This window comes from Schistocerca gregaria, chromosome 4 (genome assembly GCF_023897955.1).
Source record: "Schistocerca gregaria isolate iqSchGreg1 chromosome 4, iqSchGreg1.2, whole genome shotgun sequence".
In the NCBI taxonomy this organism is placed as follows: Eukaryota; Metazoa; Arthropoda; class Insecta; order Orthoptera; family Acrididae; genus Schistocerca; species Schistocerca gregaria.
Genome location: NC_064923.1, coordinates 323181504 through 323206965, shown reverse-complemented (window position 1 = coordinate 323206965; position 25462 = coordinate 323181504). Strand labels below are relative to the sequence as shown.

General features: G+C 44.1%; 1 protein-coding gene and 1 non-coding gene across 2 annotated transcripts in view; both read right to left on the bottom strand.

Moving 5' to 3' along the window:
• LOC126266784 (irregular chiasm C-roughest protein-like) overlaps positions 1-25462 on the bottom strand; it is a 1732081-nt gene that overhangs the window by 1416138 nt on the left and 290481 nt on the right. The gene's annotated exons all lie outside the window — the stretch shown is intronic.
• On the bottom strand, positions 17619-17693 carry Trnas-cga (transfer RNA serine (anticodon CGA)). Its single transcript has one exon. It is a non-coding gene; the product is annotated as a tRNA-Ser (tRNA).

Genomic DNA, 25462 nt, shown 5'->3' with positions numbered 1-25462 from the left:
CTTTTCCACCTCACCCCCATCTCCTTCATAGACTGGTGGTTCTTAACCCCACAGTAACTATTTCCAGACAATAAGTGATAAATGCGCCTAGTTTGGTTGAAACCGGTGCACTGGTTCAGGAGCAGATGTGAAACATACATGCATGCATATGTACATACAAACATACACGCATTTTTATTATATGTATGGTATATTAGTATCTTTAACCTCATACTGCTGTAGAATTTTTGAGGATGTTCTACATTTGAATATCATAAATTTACTTCAGAGGAAGAAACTTCAAAATTCAGTTTGAATTTAAAAAGTACGCTTGTGAGGAACTCAGCTTGCCCTTTTCCTTACACGACTTCCCATGGCTCATGGGTGAAGACCAACTGACAGATGCCACATTCTTAGAATTCTGGAAAATTTTTGATCCAGTTTTGGCCCACGGTCGCTCCAATACCTGTTCGGGCGTACAATAATGGCTGGGGAAAAGCGTCCTGTCGCGTCCCACATCGTGCGGCTGCGTTTTAGCTGGCCCCAGTGTCAGATAGCTATAGTACCTGCGCGACAAGTTGAGAGTCTGATCTGACCAGAACAATACAGTAACTACGCGCAGCGCTGCAAAGCGACATGAAACGGATCAAGCACGAAAGGACGGTTATAAACTTTGGTTTATTGGGAGAGTTATAGGAAAGTGCAGCTCATTTATAACAGAGATCGCGTACAGAACGGTTGGGCGACCCATTCTTGAGTAATGCTCGAATTTTTGGGACACTCACCAGGCAAGGTTTAAGGAAAATAAAGAGACATCTCAGAAGTGAGCTGCTAGATTTGCTACTGACTGAAATGTTTCGTGAAACACTATAGGGAAAACTTAGATAATAGGTATTTGAGACAGAATGCAATAAAATCCTACTGCCACCAACGTACATCTTACATAAGGACCGCGAATACGAGATAAAAGAAATCAGGGATCGTGCAGAAGGCTATAGATAGTTCATTTTTTCCTCTCTCCATTTGCAAGTCCAATGGCAAACGAATTTTATGTATGAGTTGGTACATAATTGTAAGGAGAGGTGTGCTACAGTGTGGTACGGCAACTGTCGCTCTAGGAAATCTGAACAGAAGCAGAAAATAAGCGAACATGTTAACACAGTAAACAGAAGATTTACTAAACTTGTATTTCCAAGTGTGCGAAAACACACAATAAATAATGAAACAACAAACAGAGTCCAGCTATCACAACAAAACAGCTATCAACAAATATGAGGCTTGCTGTACTAAGCAGGTTGCAGCGGAGAGACTACAAGTTGAGCTGAATGGTTGTCAACACCCGACCTTTGTTACAACTACTGAGGATGCTCGTAGTTCAGAGCTGCTGGAAGAAGGAAGGAAGGAAGGAAGGAAGGAAGGAAGGAAGGAAGGAAGAAAGGAAGAAAGGAAGATTGGGTTTAACGTTTCGTCGACATCGAGGTTATTAGAGACAGAGCACAACTTCAGATTGACTCAAGGAAGGGAAAGGAAATCGGCTGTGCCCTTTAAAAGGAACCATCTTGGTATTTGCCTGCAGTGATTTAGGGAACTTTAAAAAAAAATGGTTCAGATGGCTCTGAGCACTATGGGACTTAACATCTGTGGTCATCAGTCCCCTAGAACTTAGAACTACTTAAACCTAACTAACCTAAGGACATCACACACATCCATGCCCGAGGCAGGATTCAAACCTGCGACCGTAGCGGTCCCGCGGTTCCAGACTGAAGCGCCTATAACCGCTCGGCTACACCAGCCGGCTAGGGAAATCACTAAAAAGCTAAATCGCGATGGCGGAAGCGAGTCTGAACCGCCATCCTCCCGAATACGAATTCAATGTGCTAACCACTGCATCTCGCTTGGTTCCAGCTGCTGAAGTCGTGGCTCAGCAGGCGTGCACCACTGGGTCCGCTGAATACAGCATAACCACTATCGGCGTCTGATGGAAACTTGGGATTCCATTTCCAACTTAAAGACGGTATCGATACGTGATACCAAAGGAATGACTAGCAGTGGTAGAGCAGACCCTCCGTTATGCACCGCACTGCTGCTTGTTGATTATAGATGCAGATAAAGATGCAATAGCTCTAGCAGTGACAGCGATTCATCAGAAAAGTGCGTAACCCAGACGTGGGTGGTTTCGATGGAAATCAAACGTTGATCGCGTATAAGGCGGCCCGGCGAGAGCGCCGTGGGAAGCTGCGCCTCGGGCGACAACAAGCGAGGCAGGCGGCGCGAGGCACGAACGCGGGCCCGCATGCAGTATTCATGGCGGGCCGGGCTGGCGCACTCATCGCCGTGGGAAGAGAGCGTGTGGCGGCCGACCCGGCCCGATCCGATCCTCTTCCGCGACGCCTTCGAATGCCGCCGCCGCCGCTCCAGACGACGGCGGCAGCGCCGAAAACGCCTCCCTGGGTGACAATAGCCGCCCGCCACTACCTTTGTGGCTTTCTCCGCAGCAACAAATTGTCGTCTTCTGCCGGATGGACTCCGATCGAACGTGTTCGGAACTGTTCACTTTCCCAGAAGCACCGTAGGGACCATCATTGTAGTGCGTTGGGGTAAAACAAGATCACTTCACCGTAAGCGATCGTTTAGGAGTGAAGCTAAAATAACGCCAAGAGCAGTCCAATCGAAATACCTTTGTTTTTCAACTGGCCACATAAATCAGACCAGAACAGGTATTAAATATCGGAGACTAGAGCTGGATGTTTGTGCTGGATTAGCACAAACTGTGGTCTGTAGCTAGAATTCCTCTCGTTCATTTTGTCAGTGGAAAGTACATATGTATTCACAATGCGTCCTGCGCGGTAACTACAAGAAACACAAGAAGTCTATGCACATCATTAGGTAGGGCACTCTCCAAGGTCCTGTTGGTAACACGTGCCTTGGCCTAGCTGCCCAACAGCGCAGGCATGTCAGATCATTATCATCATCAAGACTGATTACGCCTTTCAGCGTTCAGCCTGGAGCATAGTCCCCCTTATAAAATTCCTCCATCATCCCCTATTCAGTGCTAACGTCGGTGCCTCTTCTGATGTTAAGCCTGTTACTTGAACTCATCCTTAACCGAATCCAGGTACCATCTCCTTGGTCTACCCCGACTCCTCCTACCCTCTACTGCTGAACCCCTGATTCTTTTGGGTAACCTTGCTTTTCCCATGAGTGTAACATGACCGCACCATCTAAGCCTGTTCGTTCTGACTGCTACATCTATAGAGTTCATTCCCAGTTTTTCTTTTATTTCTTCATTGTGGACACCCTCCTGCCATTGTTCCCAACTACTAGTACCTGCAATCATGCCAGAACATGACAAAAAAATCATCCGCTCGGTATTGTTGCACTGAATTAGTTCCCGTCTAGAATAAAGCGGCCCAGTGAACAGATTTCCGAAACTGGGTGCTGTCGCGTCTTCCCAGGCGATTCGCGCTAGCAGCTTCATCGAATCTCACGCCGTATTGACAACACCTGTAATGTAAATTAAAAACTTGGGGAGTTGCTCTGTCCACTAGTTTCGTACCTTCAGTATGTATTGTTTTTGCGCATTCGTTCACAGAGGTATTTATGAATAATTCTTTGCTATTGCCACATTTCTTTCATAGCTTTATGGAGCCTTAACTCTGTTTCTGCTTATTCGGAAGTAATATTATATATAAGATGAAGTGACAAAAGCCGTGGGACACCGCCTAATTTCGTCTCGGACCTCCTCCTTCCCGGCGTAGTGCAGTAACTCGATGTAACTTAGACTCAAAAAGTCGGTGGAAGTCCCTTGCAGAAATAGAACCATCCATAGTTACGAAACTGTTTCCGGCGCAAGATTTTGTGCACGAACTGACCTCTTGATTATGTCCCATAAATGTTCGATGGGATTCAAGGCCAAGTAATTCATGCGAGTGGTCCAGAATTTCTTCAAACCAATTGCGAAGAATTTTGGCAGATGACATGGACCATTTTCATACATAAAATATTCCATAAAGTCCAAGTCTCTAAGTAGCCGAAAACCCAGATGACCCATTCCATTCCGTGTAACACAGCCCACGTCACTATGGAGTCACAACAAGCTTGCACAGTGCTCTCTTGACAACTGCCAGCCCCGGTGGCCGAGCGGTTCTAGGCGCCTCAGTCCGGAACCGTGCTACTGCTGCGGTCGCAGGTTCGAATCCTGTCTCGGGCATGGATGTGTGTGATGTCCTTAGGTTAGTAAGGTTTAAATAGTTCTACGTTCTAGGGGACTGATGACCTCAGAAGTTTAATCCCATCAGATGTGCTCAGAGCCATTTGAACCATCTTGACAACTTGGGTTCATGGCTTCGTGTGGTGTGAGCCACACTTACCATCAGCTGGTACCAAAAGAAATCGTGACTCATCTGACCAGTCGTTTAGGGTCCAAATGATTTTGTTACAAGCCTAGGAGAGGCGTTGCAGGCGATGTCGTACTGTTAGTAAAGATACTCGTGTAGGTCTTCTGTGCCACAACCCATTAACGCCAAATATGGCAGCTTAGTGCTGACCGATTCCTTCGTAGTACGTTCCACATTGATTTGTGCGGTTATTTAAAGCAGTGTTGTTCGCTGTTAGCACTGATGGTGATAAAACGTGGTGAGAAAGTAATGCTTGAAATGTGGTTTTCTAGGCACACTGTTGACATTTCGGAACGCGAAACACTGAGTCCCAAAATGGAAAGTCTCGTGCATGTAGGTCCTACCAGTATTCCATGTCCAAAGTCTGTTAATTCAGGTCGTGAGGCCATAAGTACGTCGGAAATTTTTTTACATGGATCACCTGAGTGTAAATGACACCACCACCAATGTACTGCCCTATAATACTGTGTGTACGCCACACTACCACCACATGTATATTGGTTACGTTGTAGAAGATCAGGATTTACCCCTACACAGTGTTATCTTTTCCTGCATGCATTAGGCACCAGAAAATGGTACTTTCTTTATCTTTTTCTTAAAGTCCCTTTTTATTGACGTAATTCATAGCTTATTCTTCTTTTAAAAATAATTTGTCCCTAAATGTATTTCGTTTAGCACTTAAAGAACATGTTTGAAGTGTTAGTTACAGGATAGAATCTGACTGATCTACAGGTGGGTTGTATCATACTGTACAGCCATTTGTATACTTGCGTGATAGTTTTTACGGGTATTTCAAAATTTTATTGTAAAACGATTTGTATCCTACGAATCGAATAAAAATATTTGTATGCAGATATACAATTCAGCAGAGCCGACCTGAGAATCTCTGTAAGAATTCACTGGACTTTTTTACAGATGTCTAGTGGTCAGATGGAAAAAGTGAAGAAATTCGCCAAGGGGAGGCAATCAAAGAAAGTGAATTGTAAGTATTTGCGATAAATAAAAAGTTTTGCAAAATGGAAAAGGTACATGGAATAAAAAAGAGCACATAAATAAGTACAAAAATAACACATTACAGCACGTAGTGAACCGAGAATGCCTCTACGCAAGTGAAGACCAAGCACAGAATTATAATGTAGATAACCTAAAAGTAGTTCAAAAATGGTTCAAATGGCTCTGAGCACCATGGGACTTAACATTTGAGGTCATCAGTCCCCTAAAACTTAGAACTACTTAAACCTAACTAACCTAAGGACATCACACACATCCATGCCCGATGCAGGATTCGAACCTGAGACCGTAGCGGTCGCTCGGTTCCAGGCTGTAGCGCCTAGAACCGCTCGGCCACTTCGGCCGTCCTAGAAATAGTAGAGAGGAGAATTAAGTCATTATTGAGAATGGAAAATTTTATAGCCGATACGAAGCACAGACGCGTGATAATTGAAAAGCAGCGATGTACTACATAAAAATACAGAAAAAACTAGGGAAACGATAAAGAAATGAAGGCATTTTAGGACGAGCATACAGGATGACTGACAATAGGCTGTGAAAAAATCTTGCGTCATCTCTGGGAGAGGAAACAAATAACAAGCTGAATTCGAGAAGTTAAAAAGATTTTAAAATACACGATATAGATATAGAAGCAACAGAAAGAAACGAAGTTTTAAATTTAGAAACATTCCAAGACAGGAGCAATAACAAAACAGATAAGTGGTCCAACGAAAGAATGGCGATATGCGGTGAAATGTGAAAGAACACAGTAGCGTAAGGAGAGAGGGAGTAAGGACGAGCTGGCCAGTGTGTCCGAGCGGTTCCAGGCGCTTCAATCTGGAACGGCGAGACCGCTACGATCGCAGGTTCGAATCCTGCCTCGGGCATGGATGTGTGACGTCCTTAGGTTAGTTAGGTTTAAGTAGTTCTAAGTTCTAGGGGACTGATGACCTCAGCTATTAAGTCCCACGGTGCTAGGAGCCATTTGAACCATTTGGAGTAAGGACGAACTCCGTCATGTGGTCTCTATTTGAGCAATGTGGAAGGAAAATAAATAATTTTACACATATTCTGCAGATTTGCGCTGCTACAGCTCTTCATAATTCGAGGTAAATGTAAAGTGTCGCTTCAGTTGCCGTTTAAAAGTCGATTCAACATTATAATGGAGAATGGAAAGAAATCGTCAAATGCTGTTTTGTTCACACTAAACGGAACATCAACAAGTCACTTCGTTTAGCTCAGTATGGAACAGTGAGAATGGAATTATGAGATACCATCTGTGATGCAAAGTGTCGGATTTTATTATCAGAATTTAGGAACTAAACCAACATCACCGCTTTGTCATGTTTCAGCTCTTGATAAAGAATGGCCCATAATTCTTCCACAGACACTCAGACACATCACTGAGATTGTCCCCAACAGAATTCAAGCCGTCAAAAGACGGACAGTGGAATCACCCCATATTAATGTGTGCTAGTATAGTCTGACGGTAAACTGAAGAGCAGGGTGGGGACGCTGCCTACCCTGCTACGTCACGGGGCGCTTCTACAGGCTGTTCCACAACGCAGTACAGTCCCTGCCGCGGCGCGGGCTTTAAATCTGTGACGACGCCGTGTACAGATACGTCCCGTCTGCGTTTATTTTTAGACAAGTACGTTAAGAATATAAGGAAAACAAAAGACGATAGCTTCTTCGAAACAAAACATTATAGAGTAAATAATATTAATATAAGAACGGAATTGAAGATTCTACTACAAACATAGAACCGAATGCCTATTCACATGAATGTATGTTCCTCTATTCGTAAGACGAACCAGATATAGTGCAATTAGTCTGTCGAATTTAAGGCTTGTTCTTACTTTGTGTTTCTACTAAAAGGTAGAAGTTTTCTTTGAAGGACATTAAAACTTAACAATTCTTGCAACACGAAGGGTGTTTAAAAAGTAAGCAGATATTTATAATTACGTGTGTTGTATTAGTTCGATTCGCACTGCGTTTTTTGTCATTGTCTTCGTGAACCTGTCTGAAAAAAGTATTTCCAGGTAAATCTCATTTCATGTAATGTCTTGTGTAAAACATCTTTCTGAGACGAAAATGTATTTTTTGTTGCACGCCAGTGAGTAATTTCCGTAATGTGGGCATTATTTTTTGGTTTATGTAAACGTCCTCCATCGTTTGTCGAATGGCCGAATTTGTGAAACTGTCTATAACGATGGGTTCCCTCCCTAAATTATTAATTTTCCTTCGCCGGGATTCCAGTAAACCACGCGCCTTGTTTTCGCGTTCCTTCCTTATGCGTCCTATATTGCCGAGGCTGACGTTTGCATAAACTGCAGCCCTTTGATGGGGAGTGGTATATTAGCCAACAGTTCGTTTTGTGTAGCCTCCGTAACACAAGCTGTAATAACGTTAGACACTATCGAACGCTCGTTCTGCGCAAACATCTCCTTCGTATTCTGCACATTTTCTTGCAATGCAGAGCGATTATCCATCACTTCCGGATACGGAAGTACATCAGTGAGTACACAAAGTCAACTGACTGAGGTTGGCAACTAAGATCCCAGAAACGACGTATGTCACTGCACACCGAACTACACCGCTAGATAGGTACCGGGCAACTGATTTTGGGTTGCCCTGTAGGCCAGTGGCAGGGTTCTTCCGGGAAAGGCCACTTCCCCCACCGAAAGCGCTGCTCGCTCTTGAGTTTACAGACACACTATATGTGTTCGAATATTTTTGATCGGAGAGTGTAAGATAATCAGCTGTCAGCGCAGGGCTCCAGTGTTGGCACTGACCCACTGTGCTGGTAACAGCGGCACGGGTGAGCTCGTAACGTGCGCCCTCAGTGGCGGTGGCGCTGGGGCCCGACAGCCGGCGCCGCTGCTCCGTCACTGTCGGCGCCGCACACCTCCGCTGGCGGTCGTGGCGGAGGTGTGGGTGGCGGGGGCGGAAGGGGGGTCGAGGCGGAGCGCATCACGCGAGCATCGCGGCCCCTCCAGCATCGACCCCCTTCTGCCGCCGCCGCCGAACCCTCGGCTTCGCGCTTCCTCTTCCGCCGGCATACATTTTTAAAAGCTAATTTATCCGAAACGTTTCCTTACTCGCAAGGACGTCTGAGAAAAGGCCGAAATTTGCCGCTCGTGTATCAGAGCGCTCTTAAGGAATTGGGAGTAATGAGATTACGCCGACGTCGATACCGGCTGTGTGTCGGGCCACCGGCTATTTGCACAAATAATTACAGCCTTAGACGAGAAGGCACGTCGTAAAACTCCCGTGTCCACCACAGGGCTCGGTTCTCATGCATGAGAATTTCTGCTATCTTCTATTAGCTCCATCATCATAATGTACATTTTTTTCGTCTTCTTGGCGCCGTAGTTACAACTTTGGTGGTTGCGTGTGATATGCCGTCTACGCTAGAAATTGCATCGTGCTTAAAAAAAAAAGTGAGTGAAGTCTGATGATACAAACCGTTTGCATATCAGTTTCGTCTTTGCACTGTGGCAGTTTTTCTTTGGGCCGCTAGCTGGCGTAGTGTTTTATTTTATTGAATTTTGTTATTTTGAGGAATTAAAAGGGGCGATCTATTTATTTGGTTCAATAATGGTTCAAATGGCTCTAAGCACTATGGGACTCAACTGCTGTGGTCATTAGTCCCCTAGAACTTAAAACTACTTAAACCTAACTAACCTAAGGACATCACACACATCCATGCCCAAGCGCCTAGAACCGCTCGGCCACAGCGGCCGGCTTTTTTGATTGTAAATGTTTTGTTTCTGACAAGTTTTTGTATAATGTGCTAGATTTTATTCGCTGATATGCCAACTTGGCGTGAGGTTCTAACTCACAGTGGAAACGTTTTCTAACAATAAGTTATGAAGACCAGAAGATAATAGCTATGTCTATCGAAACTGCTTGTCGAAAATAAAGAATTTATGCGCTCTTGACTACAGAAAGCTCTTTTAATTTAAAGATTATGAATCGTAACGGTTTGCACCAGAAAGGGTAACTTTTCTTGTTCACACTCCCAATAAAGGAACAAAGAGGAAACCTTTTAAATATAAAATGGATTCGCATCCGAATGCTATGAATTATTCATGTAGCATCACCGCAATCGAAGTTAAATCTTTTTGTATAAATAAACGAGAATTAACGCGAAGGTACTAGCCCACAGCATATATATTCTTCAAATTTAGTGCACAGGCGTTCATGATGTTGCGTTGTAGAAGGAATCTTACAATCCTACTAATGCTTTAACCACTTCCATGAACTACCATCTTCATATACATTAGCACGTTGTATCAGGCAGTCCGGATTCTATTACACCAGTGTGCTTGATGCGCTGGCTAAGGTAAAGCTAAGAGAGTCACATGGAAGTGTCTGCTACTGAGTAGCTACTCTTTGATGTACATAGTGTTACGTTATCTCTGCCCACATTTACTAACTTCAGTCTTCATGTAAATAACACGAATAAACCTATCATACTACTCGTCTCATTGACAGACGTCGTTGACAATATTATCATAAAGGTTGACACAGCTTGACAATGACACATCAGCCAATTCCAGTAGCACAATAATAGAGCCTACAGCCAAAAGCAGAAAATGAGGCCTTGTAAGGAATTTATTGAATCTGTGGACTTGCATTATAAGAAGGCAATAAAACAGTTAGGGGTCCTAACCGATTTTGATTCCACCAGGAACCGTCGTGCACAGCGGTCGCAGACTATATGGAAGGCGTGGCACGCAGCAACCAGGGGCAATCCCCTTAGTTTTCATTAGTCTTGCAAATTTAGATTTCAGCTATAAATTGCCCCCACTAATTTCAGCTGCTGATACGTCAAATCACTGCATATTTACAGTAAACAACTTCTCATTTGGCGTCGACAGACTTAGTGGCTCCCGCTGCAAAAAGATTGAGATTAGGATTTGATATCCCGTTTTACTGCACTGAAGTGTTACGCCCTTTTCTTCCTCCCACCTCTGGCACACTTTATCGACTCAACTTTACTGGCATCTGTGATATAAAGTGGAATACTAATTATGAGGACATGCTGAAAAGTAATGGTTCAAATGGCTCTAAGCACTATGGGACTTAACATCTGAGGTCATCAGTCCCCTAGACTTAGAACTACTTAAACCTAACTAACCTAAGGACAGCACACACATCCATGCCCGAGGCGGGATTCGAACCTGCGACCGTAGCAGGTGATAATGTTGATAAATAAACATGCCAGCCGCGGTGGTCTCGCGGTTCTAGGCGCTCAGTCCAGAACCGTGCGACTGCTACGGTTGCAGGTTCGAATCCTGCCTCGGGTATGGATGTGTGTGATGTCCTTAGGTTAGTTAGGTTTAAGTAGTTCTAAGTTCTAGGGGACTAATGACCACAGCAGTTGAGTCCCATAGTGCTCAGAGCCATTTGAACCATTTGAAATAAACATGCAGATATGAAGAATAAAGATGTAGAATGTTAGTAATGTTAGTAACGTTAGTTTTATTTAAAAAGATCTAAGAGTTTTCACATTACAAATTCAGAGGAATTACTTTTCAACACGGCCTCGTACTTCAAGACCAGACACTTTTTGACACATACGGCTTTGTTGTAAGTAAAATTGACAGTGATAGTCAAGTATATACTGAAGTTTTTTTTTTCTATTGTCCGGAAAGCGAATCACGAAGCCTTGAGTTTGTTTGTTGTTCCTTACTTATACAGTTATTCTGAAAGTCTAGCTCGAGGATAAAAATCCATGTTTTTTGTCATCTTTATAATTAAAGCAGTTTAGTACTTTATCTGTCTTCTACCACTGTAAGAAGAGGGCTATGCCGAAAGTTTTTAGCAGCCCGTAAACCGTAAGGCGGAGGACAATGGGGTTGTTTTCATTCGAAAGAGCGATGTTTTTCGACCTTGGGACGTGCGCGCGCAGCCCTTAGCTGCCCCCACAGCGTGGTAAGAAAGCACAGGCAGTGCTGAGTCAGACGCGGTCCAGAATGGGGCTGTTGCACCGCGACTTTCGCGCCATGATTTTTTACTATTATAAAAGGGGTTTAAGTGCCGAAGAATGTCATTCTTCTTGGCTGCGTGTTTTTGGTGAAGGTTCTCCTTCTAGGGCCACAGTTGGAAATTGGTTTCGCGAGTTTTCGAGGGGTCGGCAGCCAATTGAAGATGAACCTCGTCCCGGTCGACCAGCAACAGCAGTGACTCCAGAAAACATTGATGCTGTGTGGAAAATGATCAAAGAAGATCCACATCTTACATTTTGTGACATTGAAGGGCCCATAAATATCGGATCAACAGCACCACAGACCATCGTTCATAGTCACTTAGGCCTTACTAAGAGATGTGCCCGTTGGGTGCCACATTCCCTGACAGAAAGCCGAAAGGAGGCGAGAGTGGACTGGTGTCGATTCATGCTCGAAAAATTCAATGGAGGGAAGTCTCAAGACACCTACAATCTCGTTCAAAAATGGTTCAAATGTCTCTGAGCACTATGGGACTTAACATCTATGGTCATCAGTCCCCTAGAACTTAGAACTACTTAAACCGAACTAACCTAAGGACATCACACAACACCCAGTCATCACAAGGCAGAGAAAATCCCTGACCCCACCGGGAATCGAACCCGGGTGTGGGAAGCGAGAACGCTACCTCACGACCACGAGCTGCGGACTACGATGTCGTCACAGGTGATGAAACGTGGGTCTACCATCATGACCCTGAAACGAAGAGACAGTCTTCAGTGTGGTGCTTTCCAGGGGAGGAGCCACCCACAAAAGTTCGACGAAGTCGGAGCTCTGGAAAAAAAATGGTGGCAACTTTTTTCACAAAGATCGGGCATCTCACCTCTGTGACCTTGGACACACGTCGTACAGTCAATGCTGAATGGTACGTGAACGATTGTCTTCCAAAAATCATCGCCACATGGAAGTCACAGCATCCAAAGTCCAAGAGTAGGCAACTTTTGCTGCATCAGGACAGTGCATCTGTGCAGAGGGCTGCCAGAACGATGGACTTTCTGGAGAAGGAAAAAGTGCGAGTGTTATCCCATCCCTCCTATTCACTTGACCTGGCCCCATGTGACTTCTTTCTGTTCCTTAAGACTAAGGAAAATATTCGAGGGCAGCGGTTTTCATCAGATAAAGAGGCCATTGTAGCTTACGAGAATGCACTAAGTGACATTGCAAAAGAAGCTTGGACTGACACATTTTCTAATTGGTTTCAGAGAATGGAAAAATTTTTACATGCTAATGGAGAGTATTTTGAAAAGTTGTAAACGTTGTTTTTTGCAAATAAATTGTTTTCGAACATTCTGCTAAAACCTTTCGGCATAGCCCTCGTAGCACAAGTAAAACATATGTAAACTGATGAAATATTGTTGCCAGTGGTGGAGAACCTGGCGCCAGAAGCCTGTCCCCTGTGTTTATACTGCCTTGTTAAAATATCAGAGCTCTCGTCCAGTGTTTACCGCATAGCCCATTTCATTGACTATGCACGAGCTGAAACCAATAAACGCTGCGTTTCGCTGGAAACTCTCCTCAATCCGTGTAGTAAATGAAGCGCTGCAAACGCGACAGGGGGCATAATCGCAGCAACGCATTGCGACACAACACCGGGGCCAGCTCAGCCGGCAGCCGCTGTGCTATCTGCCCGGACGCGAAATCTGTTCGTTTGGCGATAAGCTTCCTCCCATTGTCGGGCACAAACTGCCGCCTGGCGCGTTTGCTACACGTGGAAATCCAGCAGAACTTGTTACACAGGTATCGGCGTTCGTTAGCGAACCGCGGACATCATTACCGCACGTCGACACGAAATGGAGCGCTGGAAGCAACGTTTTTGACCTTTCCCGTTTCCCACACTGAGACTCTGTAAGTTTATTAAGAACTATTCAGTACGAAATGTCGCAGCCTAAGTCAGCGCATGGAGTTTTCAGCTCGCGTCGCTATTTTCGACTAAGCTCTTGGCAGAAACAGCAGTGACTTAAACGAAAATGACGGGGTCAGGGATTTTCTCTGCCTCGTGATGGCTGGGTGTTGTGTGCTGTCTTTAGGTTAGTTAGGTTTGAGTAGTTCTAAGTTCTAGGGGACTGATGACCATAGATGTTAAGTCCCATAGTGCTCAGAGCTATTTGAACCATTTTTTTAAAAAGAAAATGAAAAATGACTTGGCTAAGAAGCTTTCTTGGTCTTACGTTTAAAAATAGTAGATTTTGGAGAGTGCTTAATATGAAAACGGACTACCTAATTTCATAAAAAAAAAGAGCTAACCATTATACGCGATGTTTCAAAATGTTTTGACAGTTTCAAATTTGGCGCCGTCCATCAATAGTGTGCAGTATCTAGTTTCATCCCATATAAATGGCAGTGAACATGTCGTAATGATCGAAGCAACATCGTTTGTGTCGCGTTGGAGTGCTATTTTTGCTACGGCGAATCTGTCATGCACCTGAAACGTGCTTTTCGCAAGCATTTCGAGGCTTCGTCGCAATATCTATTTCCCGCTAGTGGAACAATTTTCAGTTGAGTAAGAAACTTAAGTGCAGCTGCTTGTGCATTGAATCGAAAGTCACTGGCCCTAGGAAAGACGTCTGAACTCCCGACAACATCGAACTTGTACGCAGCAGTTCACAGAGAAGGCCTCGTCTTTCGTTACGAAAACGTGCCCAAACGTTGAACATTTCGACGGCGTCCACTCACCGTATAATGCGGTGTGATATGCACTATCATCCATGGAAATTAGGTGTGAAAAGAAGTTAGGCACCGGAGGTTATCCAAAAAGAAGAGAGGTTATTTGAAGACGGGCGTGTACGCCAACCGACCGAGAAGCTTGCAAAAGGTAACAGATTTAATGCACGACGAAATTTTCAGATTTCCTTCAGCAGTTACGGAATATTTGTCCAAGTACTGGGTAAAACACCTCGAATATTGTGCAACAACGAATGGTCGTCATTTGTGTTATGCAGTATTTCATAAGCAGACTTGAGTAAATGTTGCACTTCATGTAAATTGTTCAACTTTCTCCGCGATTAGCTTGTGTGTCGTTCAAATCTGAAGTCGGAAAACATTTGACACACCCTGTACAATAGTTCCAAGCTGTTTAATGAACTGTTACAAAGTCAAAACAACTGCTCAGAAATCCACGGAAATTCTGTAATCAAGCATGTGGCGTAATATATCAAATTCCGATGATAGACAAAATGGAAGAAGACGAAAACAAAATTACATTATGTAGCATTGGTACTCTTAGAGAACTAATAATGTTTGTTGATATAATAAGCAGTCATAGAAAGATATGCAAACTAGAAAGCAGAAAATGACGGGAAACAGTGAGAGAGACACAAACGAGACGCGCAGACTCGGCCTTCTAACGATTTCGACCCTCGTTGACGATCTTTGGATAACATTGGAGGTACGCCGGTGGTGTCATCGGTGGGGACAAAAGTCTCGAAGCAGTAAGGTTTTGTGCAGTGAGTGTGTGGGATGCGGAGTGAGTCGGCCGGGGGATTGTAATACATCCGGCAAATAAGTGAAGTCGTAGGTGGGATGTGCTACTCCGAGATGAAAAGGTTGGCACAGGGTCACATCAAACAGGTCAGAAGACTGATGACTCAAAAGAAACTGATACAAAGATAAACAGTAGGTGTGTGTGTGTGTGTGGGGGGGGGGGGGGGTAATAAACAAAATACGGCTTCGTAAAGAGATGATGGTAACTATAGGTTCCTTGTACCAATATATTCAGTAAAGTATCTCTGAAGAGCCTCCGGAATTTTGCCGGTGGAGCGGCTGATGCTGTATATTCGACACCTTTCGGTTCTCAAGAGCACAGTTGTCGATTCTGATCGTAACGGCTCGAAACACACGACGACACAATAGGATTCCTAGCAATGTAAGAGCAATGTTCTACGAAAAAGGTCATCATTTTATCAAAGTGCCCACACTCGGCGCATAAGATCACTTGTGCTGGAACGAAGTCCAGATGCCTCGACCAGTTGTGGTTCGACCAATGTCGCTACGTAGTTAATCTGAGGACAAGCCTACGGCACAGCGTGCTCGGATTATCCTGTTGTTTCCCCGAAAGGGTTAACAACGGCACGCTAATTCTGCTGTTGCTGCTTGCACAGCAGTGTTTGCTGTGGGTACATATGCTTCCTCCTGGGAGGGCGGCCGAAGGGCTGCTCGTATATAATTAGGAGTGTGACCTTCACTAGCCGCGCACGCCGGCCCTGCCCATCTAACATCACATTTACGCTACTTACAAATGTTTGTACTCTCCACAAACTGCATTGCGCTGTGTAGCGGATGGTGGTTGAGGTACCCTAGCGTTATCTTCCTTCCTGTGCCGCCCATGAATAGTCCGCTGGAAGAACAGATGGCGATAAAACTTCGTATCAGATGTACTTTCTCAGATATTATCATCATTGTCATCTCTCGGAATTCTAAAACTGAACTTCGCGGTGATGAACAGCGCCTCTCTTGTAGCATCTGCCACTGCAGGCTTTGGAGCATTTTCGTAAGGCTCTTGCGCAAACTAAAAGACCCTGTGATAAAAAATGCGCTCTTGGTTGAATTACTCTATCTCTTCTCGTAACCCAAACTGGTAAAAGTCCCAGACTGATGAACATTAATCATGAATAAACATAAATCGGTCTTACAGGCGTATGTAAGCCACTTCCTTCGTGTATGAATTACGTTTTCTTAAGATTCGTCGAATGAACCTTTTCCTACAGTTTGCTTCATGTGGTCAGTTCGCTTTAAGCTATTACTCGTAATCTTTTTTTTTTTTTGTAGTAACTGTTTCGAATGACATTTTTTGCAAATAGCGTGATCGAACAATAAGGGGTCCATTTGCTTGCATATGCGTAATACGTTACGTCAATGTAAGTTCACGTGCATCTGCCTGTTCCGGTGACAATCATACACTAATGAGCCAAAACATTATCACCACCTCGTTAATAGAGTGTTTGTCCATCTTTGAGACGAAATACATCACTGATTCTGCGTATCAGGTATCCGACATATTTTTGGTAGGTCTTAGGAGGTATGTGATATCTACGCAACGGTTATGTAACTCGCTTATGTAAAGGAACCGCTGATTTGCGACCCGGTGATGGCACCCGACAGCGACCAGATGGGTTCAGTAGGAATAAAATCAGTTGAATTTTGGTCACGGAGACATCAAACTGAGTTCACTATAATGATCCTCAAACCATTGCAGCACGAGTCTGGCTACGAAACACGGACAATTGTACTGCTGAAACATGATATCGCCGTCGGGGAAGACATCGAGCATCAGCGGATTCATGTGATTTACAGCTGTTAGTGTGTCTTCGATTACAACCACAGGTCCCATGTAAGCCCCTGAAATGTCTTCCATAGTATAATACTGCTCCCACCAGCCTGCGTCCGTGGCCGGTTGCACGTACCGAGCCGCCGCTCACCTCGATGACGAGTTTGTGAAGAAGACCATCGACCTAGCATAGCAAAAATGTGATTTACCCGAAGGGCTGACAAGTTTACGCTGATCAACGGTCGAATCCCGATGGTCCCGTGACCACTACAATCACAATTGACGATGACGTTGAGTCAACAATGTGAACAAGTGGGGGTAGTCTACTGTGGACCTCCATGTTTAACAATGTACGGCGAACTGTATCCTTCGAAACACTTATGCGTGCTCCAGCACTGTGCTCTTTCGGTAGAGATGTCACGGATCACCATCTATCCTATTTTACACAGCAGACAAGTCTCAGAACCCAACGTTCTGTGAAATCGTGGACGATTTATCATTTAGTGTCTAGTGGCAGTTTCACAGACCTTCTACGTCTTTCTGTAGATGCTCACGACAGTAGCACGTGAACATTCGACCAGCTTCGCCGTTTTCAAGATACCCGTTCACAGCCTCTGTGTAACAATAATCTGCCCTTTCTCAAAGTCGCTTATCTCAATGGATTTCCCAATTAAAAAGCGCGCATCTTTGCTAGGTGATCCCTCGTTCGTGTCTGCTCCGCTTAGGTACTTCTGTTATCGTGTTACGTACCTGCAACGCCACCAGACAGCTTCCAACGTCACGGAGGGAATTGGTGATATTGTTTTGGGTGATCAGTGCAGATTCTCCTCAGTTCTTCCTGCATTTCGCTACGGACTTCCGGCACTGTTCACCGTCTGTAAACAGTCACTTGGAGTATCCGACGTCATCTACTAGATGATTTATATATACTATAAACAGTAACGGTCTTGAAACTTCCTGGCAGATTAAAAATGTGTGCCCGACCGAGACTCGAACTCGGGACCTTTGCCTTTCGCGGGCAAGTGCTCTACCAACTGAGCTACCGAAGCACGACTCACGCCTGGTACTCACAGCTTTACTTCTGCCAGTACCCCGAGTTCGAGTCTCGGTCGGGCACACAGTTTTAATCTGCCAGGAAGTTTCATATCAGCGCACACTCCGCTGCAGAGTGAAAATCTCATTCTGGAAACATCCCCCAGGCTGTGGCTAAGCCATGTCTCCGCAATATCCTTTCTTTCAGGAGTGCTAGTTCTGCATGTCTCGCAGGAGAGCTTCTGTAAAGTTTGGAAGGTAGGAGACGAGGTACTGGGAGAAGTAAAGCTGTGAGTACCGGGCGTGAGTCGTGCTTCGGTAGCTCAGTTGGTAGAGCACTTGCCCGCGAAAGCAAAGGTCCCGAGTTCGAGTCTCGGTCGGGCACACAGTTTTAATCTGCCAGGAAGTTTCATATCAGCGCACACTCCGCTGCAGAGTGAAAATCTCATTCTAGTAACGGTCTTATCACACTTGCTTGGGGTATTCCAGAAATTACCTTTATATACGTCGATTTCATACTGTTAAGAACAACGCATTCTGACTGCTAGTAAGTCTTGAATCCAGTCACAAATGTGGTCGGCCACTCGCTAAGCTTGTATTCTACTCAAGTATGACCGATTTACTACAAAGTGGTGCATAAGTCGTTCTGAGCTGATGTGCTCACTTCACCATCTTAATCGTAATAGGGTGCTGTTTTCTGCACATCTGGATTGTGTTTCAGGCCTACCAATTAAACCAGCTGGCCACTCGTAATCGCTGGGTCATCTCCGAAAGCTTCAGTATGGAGGACAACCAAACACCATCCGAGTGACACTGAGATTCAGGCACGTTGTGCAAACCATTAAAAAAATGGCTCTGAGCACTATGGGACTTAACATCTGAGGTCATCAGTCCCCTAGAACTTAGAACTACTTAAATCTAATTAACCTAAGGACATCACACACATCCATGCCCGAGGCAGGATTCGAACCTGCGACCGTAGCGGTCGCGCCGCTCCAGACTGTAGCGCCTAGAACAGTTCGGTCATTCCGGCCGGCGCAAACCATCAACCTAGTTTCTATATGGGAGTTATTTTTCCTGTTTTTACTTGAAATGAAACAATGTATTCCAATTTTCTTATTTCTGTGACGTTGCATAATGGAAGGTTTCATTAGAAATTACTTTGGTTTGGAGAGTGTAGCTTTTTTTTATCCTAATTTTCCTCTCACCTGCATTTTTGATGTTTACTTTATTTGCGTTCGGCCTAGAAACCATTATGCCTTCATCCTAAGGCACTTAGACACAAGCCGGCCGTTGTGGCCGAGGGGTTCTAGGTGCTTCAGTCCGGATCCGCACTGCTGCTACGGTCGCAGGTTCGTATCCTGCCTCGGGCACGGATATGTGTGATGTCCTTAGGTTAGTTAGGTTTAAGTAGTTCTTAGTTCTATGGGACTGATGACCTCTGTGCTCAAAGCCATTTGAACCATTTTTTGTTAAGTTCTATAGTGCTCTGAACCATTTGAACCGTTTGAACTTAGACGCACTTACTGAAAGATTATATATCTTCAGTAGTATCTTCTGGCAGCTCCACAGCATCCTCTCATGTATTATGGAGATATAAGCACGGAGGATAAGCACATTAGAGGATGCTGTGGTACAGTAACAAAATACACTTACGGCTGCACATCATTTAGATGACTGTGTGTAAGTCCTCTAAATCGTTCATAGAAAAAATAAACAACTAAAATAAAAGAATTTAATACACGAATGAAAACAAGATGGATGGACGAAAAAATAATAAAGAAGTATTTCGCTAGGGGCTAGCTAATTTTGTGCTCTTGGGCATTTTCAAGCAACAGTCCAAAAAAGGTATATTATATGCATTCCATATGTTATAATCCAGTGTGCAGTATTCCCGTTGAGTGGTGTAATGCTGTCAAATCACAGAAGTGACCTTCTACATATAGACGAAAGAAAGTACAACCCATGTGTAAATTTAGGTACTCATGGAGCACCAGTAGCTTTCTTGAAGATTTCCCAATAGGTAAGAAATACACAACTGAAGTCATTCATATTCGAGTTGAACGCCTAAACTGCAAAGAATGACATGGATGTTCACCGCTAGACCACAAAATAAAAATAAAAACAAAGTTCATCTGTTAATTCCAGAACGAAATAATTAATAGGAAAAATAATCATGGGTAATTCTATAAAATTTCCTGCAGCAGAGATTTCTGCTGAAACACGAGGTACATTAGGGAGTTCTAGATCTATCTTTCAGTAACTACAAAATCTTAAAATCGTGAGGTACAGATAGCATAAAAGACATCATGTTGTAAGTAACTACCAAAAACTGTTGGAAGTCGTTTTTTTATTGTTTCTCGACAAATCTGAATCTCGGAGCTCATCTGGTACTAGTTTTAAAACTTTTAGTGGTGAAAACAACATGTTTACAATTTTAAAATGTAATCGGTGATAAGTAATCATGAAGCACTCAGCACAAAATCTTTTTACTGGTTTTGCTGGTTAATTACAAGAAAATGTGCCGGTAATTGCTTCTAGTGCATTATTTCTGGGTCGCCATAATATATGCTGGAATTATATGCTGCAGCAAAACAGCGAAGCAATGTCGTTCAGAATTTTTTATGCTGTTTTTGATGCAGTGAATGGCATTACTCGTATTGTGTTTTTTCTCTCTTATTTTGTTTCCGAATTGTGAATTTCAATCATGTAGAGTGGCAATAACAGCCGAACAAGCAATAACTTCCTAACTCTGACCCCGGTAGCAACACAGAAGAACGATGTTGTACTCACTGTTCCCCAAACACTCTGCCACAGGTACCGATCTCCGTCTGCTTCCACAAATTTCTTCTATATTTGCTGCGACGTAAGTGACTGTATACTGCTTACCTGGAACGAAAAAGAAAACACATATTAGGAATTATTTATATATTTTGTAAAATGATATACATTCTAGGTGCACTCTCTAAGAAACAAATATTTGGAATTCCTTGTATATTTTATAAAATGATACACAAAAATGGTTCAAATGGCTCTGACCACTATGGGACTTAACATCTATGGTTATCAGTCCCCTAGAACTTAGAACTACTTAAACCTATCTAACCTAAGGACAACACACAACACCCAGCCATCACGAGGCAGAGAAAATCCCTGACCCCGCCGGGAATCGAACTCGGGCGCGGGAAGCGAGAACGCTACCGCACGACCACGAGATGCGGGCTAATTACGTCCTTACTCCATAATTTTCACTCATCAATTTGTCTCCCTCTGTCTTATGCTAATTCCTACCATCCGTCTCCCCAATGATCGCTAACGCATCAAGTACAATAATTTGAGATTTCAGTCTGTTGTAAGGAAAGGAATAATTTTACAGGGTGACGGAGTCCGCTATACGGCGTACTGATTATTGCGCACTTAAAGTCATCAGAATTTTCAGAGAGAGAGAGAGAGAGAGAGAGAGAGAGAGAGAGAGAGAGAGAGAGAGAGAGAGAGAGAGAGAGAAATAAGCAGCAATCCCCCGTACGTCCCTGGAAGTGCGAGGAATTACTAGTGACTGGAAAAAATCACAGGGCATTCCCATTTCCAAGAAGGGTGATTGAACAGACGAACAAAACTGTGCTTACAACTCTGACGTTGATGGACCATGTTTTACTCTCGCGTGTTATGACACTTCCGAAGACTGAAAATCTCTCCTGTTGCAGTCAACATGGGGTCTGCAAACAAAGACTGTGTGAAACCCAGCCCCTCTTTTCTCTTCGATATCAAGAAAACACTAAATACCGGCGCTCCGGCATTCCATGTAGTTTCGCACTGCTACCTAGTGAACATACCATCAGTGTACGGAGCAGCAGAGCAGCTGTGTGATTGGAAAACAGAGTTCCTACCAAACAGAACACAGCATGCCGTTCTAAATGGCGACGGGCCTTCAGCTTGAAAGTAACTTCGGGCGCACCCCAAGCGAGTATTATAGGCTGATTACTGATCACAGCACCTGTTCTCACTAGGAGGTGCGGTCAGTACTTATTGATATGAGAGGAACGATCATTCGAAGCAAAGTATAGTAGACATGGGCCCTAAAAAGCGTACTTTAAGAGCTTCGAACACTTTGTCTTCGAGACTGTCAAACAAATATGTTCTACTACAAGCTCTTTGGTTTACATATTTTAAGAGAAGGTTGTGTGGACCAAAAGAAGAAACAAATGTCTAGTAAACACGGACTCTAAAATACACAACTTATGAGCCATGAGCACTTGTCCAGTAGAAGTAATGTTCATCTTCGCTAGTGCGAGGCGTAAGTGCTCATAGCTCTTGAGGTATGCATACTAGAGCCCACGTTTCATGGAAATTTTTGCTTCCTCTAATATCCCTGGATACTGACCATTAGTCCTGGAAAACCTAGTGGTTGACGTCGAGTAACCATGAAGCTTTTATTGGGTGGCGATGTTATAGGCAGAGAAGCCGCAACGCTATAAAATTATATCTAAATGCAGGAGATCGCCGTTTGCTGGAGAGATTGTCAATTAACGCTCAACATACACAAATGTAACGTTTTGCGCATAAATAGGCTATTTAGCCAATGTTGCAAGACTGCATGGTTGTAGATTAATCACTGGAACCAGGGGTATCCATAAAATACATACGAGTACGCAGATACGGAGGTGTTAAGTGATACGACTACATAAAGTAATCGCAGCTAAGGCAGATGCCAGCATGAGAGTCATCGGAAGAATCTTCACGGTGTGCAATCCAGTTACGAAGGAAGCATCTTACAAACCCTCGATCTACTAATTCTTGTATGACGCTCATCGGTCTGAAATCACACTGAAAGGGAAATGGACAAGATTCAAAGAAGAGCAGCGCGTTTCGTCGCAGATAAATTTAATAAGCGTGAAGGCGTCATGGAGATCCTTGGCAAAATGCAGTAGCAGACACTAAAAAAGAGGCGTATTGCGAAGCGACGTGAAAAAGTGGTTCAAATGGCTCTGAGCACTATGAGACTTTAACATCTGAGGTCATTAGTCCCCTATGTAATATTAGTAAATTCCGCCTCACAAACATTAATATACGCTCAATAGTAAACGCCTGATGGCCTAAAGTTATCGAACAATTTTAAAGTAAAAGAAATGAACCATCGCATAGCAGCTACAGAATCTATTATTCTTTATCTTTGACGTTCTTGCGCGGTGCCTGTAAATATCTATGTACATGTATCGATTAATGAAATAAAAACGAATTCTGTTGTTTCAAGGCAAATGAGACATTGGGCGCATCACCTTTTACTGTTTGTTTTCCATGAAAGGCAGACGCGGACTTGATGCGTTCCGCATCGGTATTTTATATTTTATGTGAAAATATTCAGTAAATATGCTAATTGCTATTTTTTCAATCAGAAAACATTTAGTTTCTTGTAATTGATTACGTACAGACAGCACCAATAGGACATTTTGACTTCTGTATAGAGTATTTAACGACAATTGGCATCTATTGTAATTTAATGTGAAAAGATATGTGGCATTAAAAACGTGTGTTAAATATAAGTGTGCTTATTTTAGTAAATTAACCTAGATGATTTCCATCTCCTCATTTACTTGAATGTTAATTATTCTGTGTTAGTTCATCACCAGAAATTACTATCACGCTGATGGGCCGAACGCAGCATGAGGCAGAAAGAACATTATCGTTTTCCTATTATTTCTGAATCAGCTCTTTTTTTTTAATTGTGTAGTGTTGCATTTCTTTTAAAGTCTATAAATCTTCTGGTCCCTTAGTGTTGTTCCTGGTATGACTACATCGCGACTATAAAAATGCACAGAAATGATAATGTTCCTTCCGAACGATCTCAAATAAATCAATATGCTGCTCTTGTTCAAAATAATCCAGCCAGGTATTTAATGCTCAACGTATGTTATTATAATAGTGTAATCAACCCCTGATTCTGTTGCCAAGTGGCGCACCAAAATATTCACTTTTCGACATTTTTCAGAAAATATAAAATAATTTCTTTTTCTTTTCTCCTCCCAAGAGCAACGCTACACCTAGAACTTAGAACTACTTACACCTAACTAACCTAAGGACATCACACACATCCATGCCCGAGGCAGGATTCGAACTTGCGACCGTAGCTGTCGTGCGGTTCCAGACTGAAGAGCCTGGAACCGCTCGGCGACAGCAGCCGGCGTATTGCGACGCCGCGACCATATTTCGAAAGCTTCTATTCTCTTCCTGTCCCAACTGCTTATTGTTAAAATACCGAGAGCGTACGTTCCCAGAACACTCAAGCAACACATTGGTTACTACAATGTGCATCTCGCGAGAAGTTCATGAACGTAAACTGGAGAGATTTGAACTCACACGGATCCTTATAATAACTAGCAGCTCGATGTGACCGAGCGGTTCTAGGCGCTTCAGTGTGGAACCGCGCGACCGCTACGGTCGCAGGTTCGAATACTGCCTTGGGCATGGATGACCTTAGGTTAGTTAGGTTTAAGTAGTTCTAAGTTTTAGGGGACTCATGACCTCAGATACTAAGTTCCATAGTGCTCAGAGCCATTTGAACCTTGTTAAAACTCAGGGCAATTCGCTAAAGGAACAGGAAAGGTGATAAGTGGCAGTGATACACAAAGTACCGTCCACCACTCACAATAAATTGCCTAGCCGAGTACAGGCACAGGTGTAGATTTGTTTCTATCCTCGTAATCTATTTCTGTCGTGCGGAATTCACTAGACACTCGTGTAACGATGCGGAAAGTCACATAACACTTCTGGAAACGCTATCATTGAAGACTGGGGTGGCGTTGCGTAACGCAGAAAGCAACGCTTTAGTCGCGCTAGCATCGAGTAAGACACTGCTGAGTCGAGCAGAGCTCACCCAGAGCCGAGAAAGCAGCAATCCTTCCCACGCCTCTGCACACGCGATCTGGGTAGTAAGAAGATTTGATAGAGCCGATACATAGCAAGCACGGCCGCGGAGCTGCCGGCAGTCAGCGGGACGGGCGGAATGCAGAGCGCCGGCTGCGGTTCCCAAGCGCTCGGGTCGTTGACAGTCAGCGCACGGCGGCGTCCTGTTGTGAGGCAGCCACTCGCCGCTGCAACCTGCCCCGCTCGTCTTTCGCCGGTCGTAACAAAAACTGGACGCCACGTCCGGCAGTCGGCCGACAGACCTGTCCGTCGTGTAGCGCCGTCTCCACCTCCCGCTCCGCTGCCGACGCCTTCCTCAGCGGATACGTCGGCCTGTTATCCGACAGCCACTGTCTGCTCCACTGACGGCTCTAAGTCAAACGCTTTTCTCGTGCCTTAACACTGAAGTGCGTCGTCTAATATTTGATTTATGCGTTTATTTCTACACCTACGTGTTGTTGTTGTTATAGTCTTCAGTCCTGAAACTGGTTTGATGCAAATTTCCTGGCAGATTAAAGCTGTGTGCCCGACCGAGACTCGAACTCAAGGCCTTTGCCTTTCGCGGACAAGTGCTCTACCATCTGAGCCACCGAAGCACGACTCAATCCCGGTCCTCACAGCTTTACTTCTGCCACTATCTCCTCTCCTACCTTCCAAACTTTACAGAAGCTCTCCTGTGAACCTTGCAGAACTAGCACTCCTGAAAGAAAGCATACTGCGGAGACATGGATTAGCCACAGCCTGGGGGAATGTTTCCAGAATGAGATTTTCACTCTGCAGCGGAGTGTGCGCTGATATGAAACTTTCTGGCAGACTAAAACTGTGTGCCCGACCGAGACTCGAACTCGGGACCTTGGAATGTAGGAGACGAGATACTGGCAGAAGTA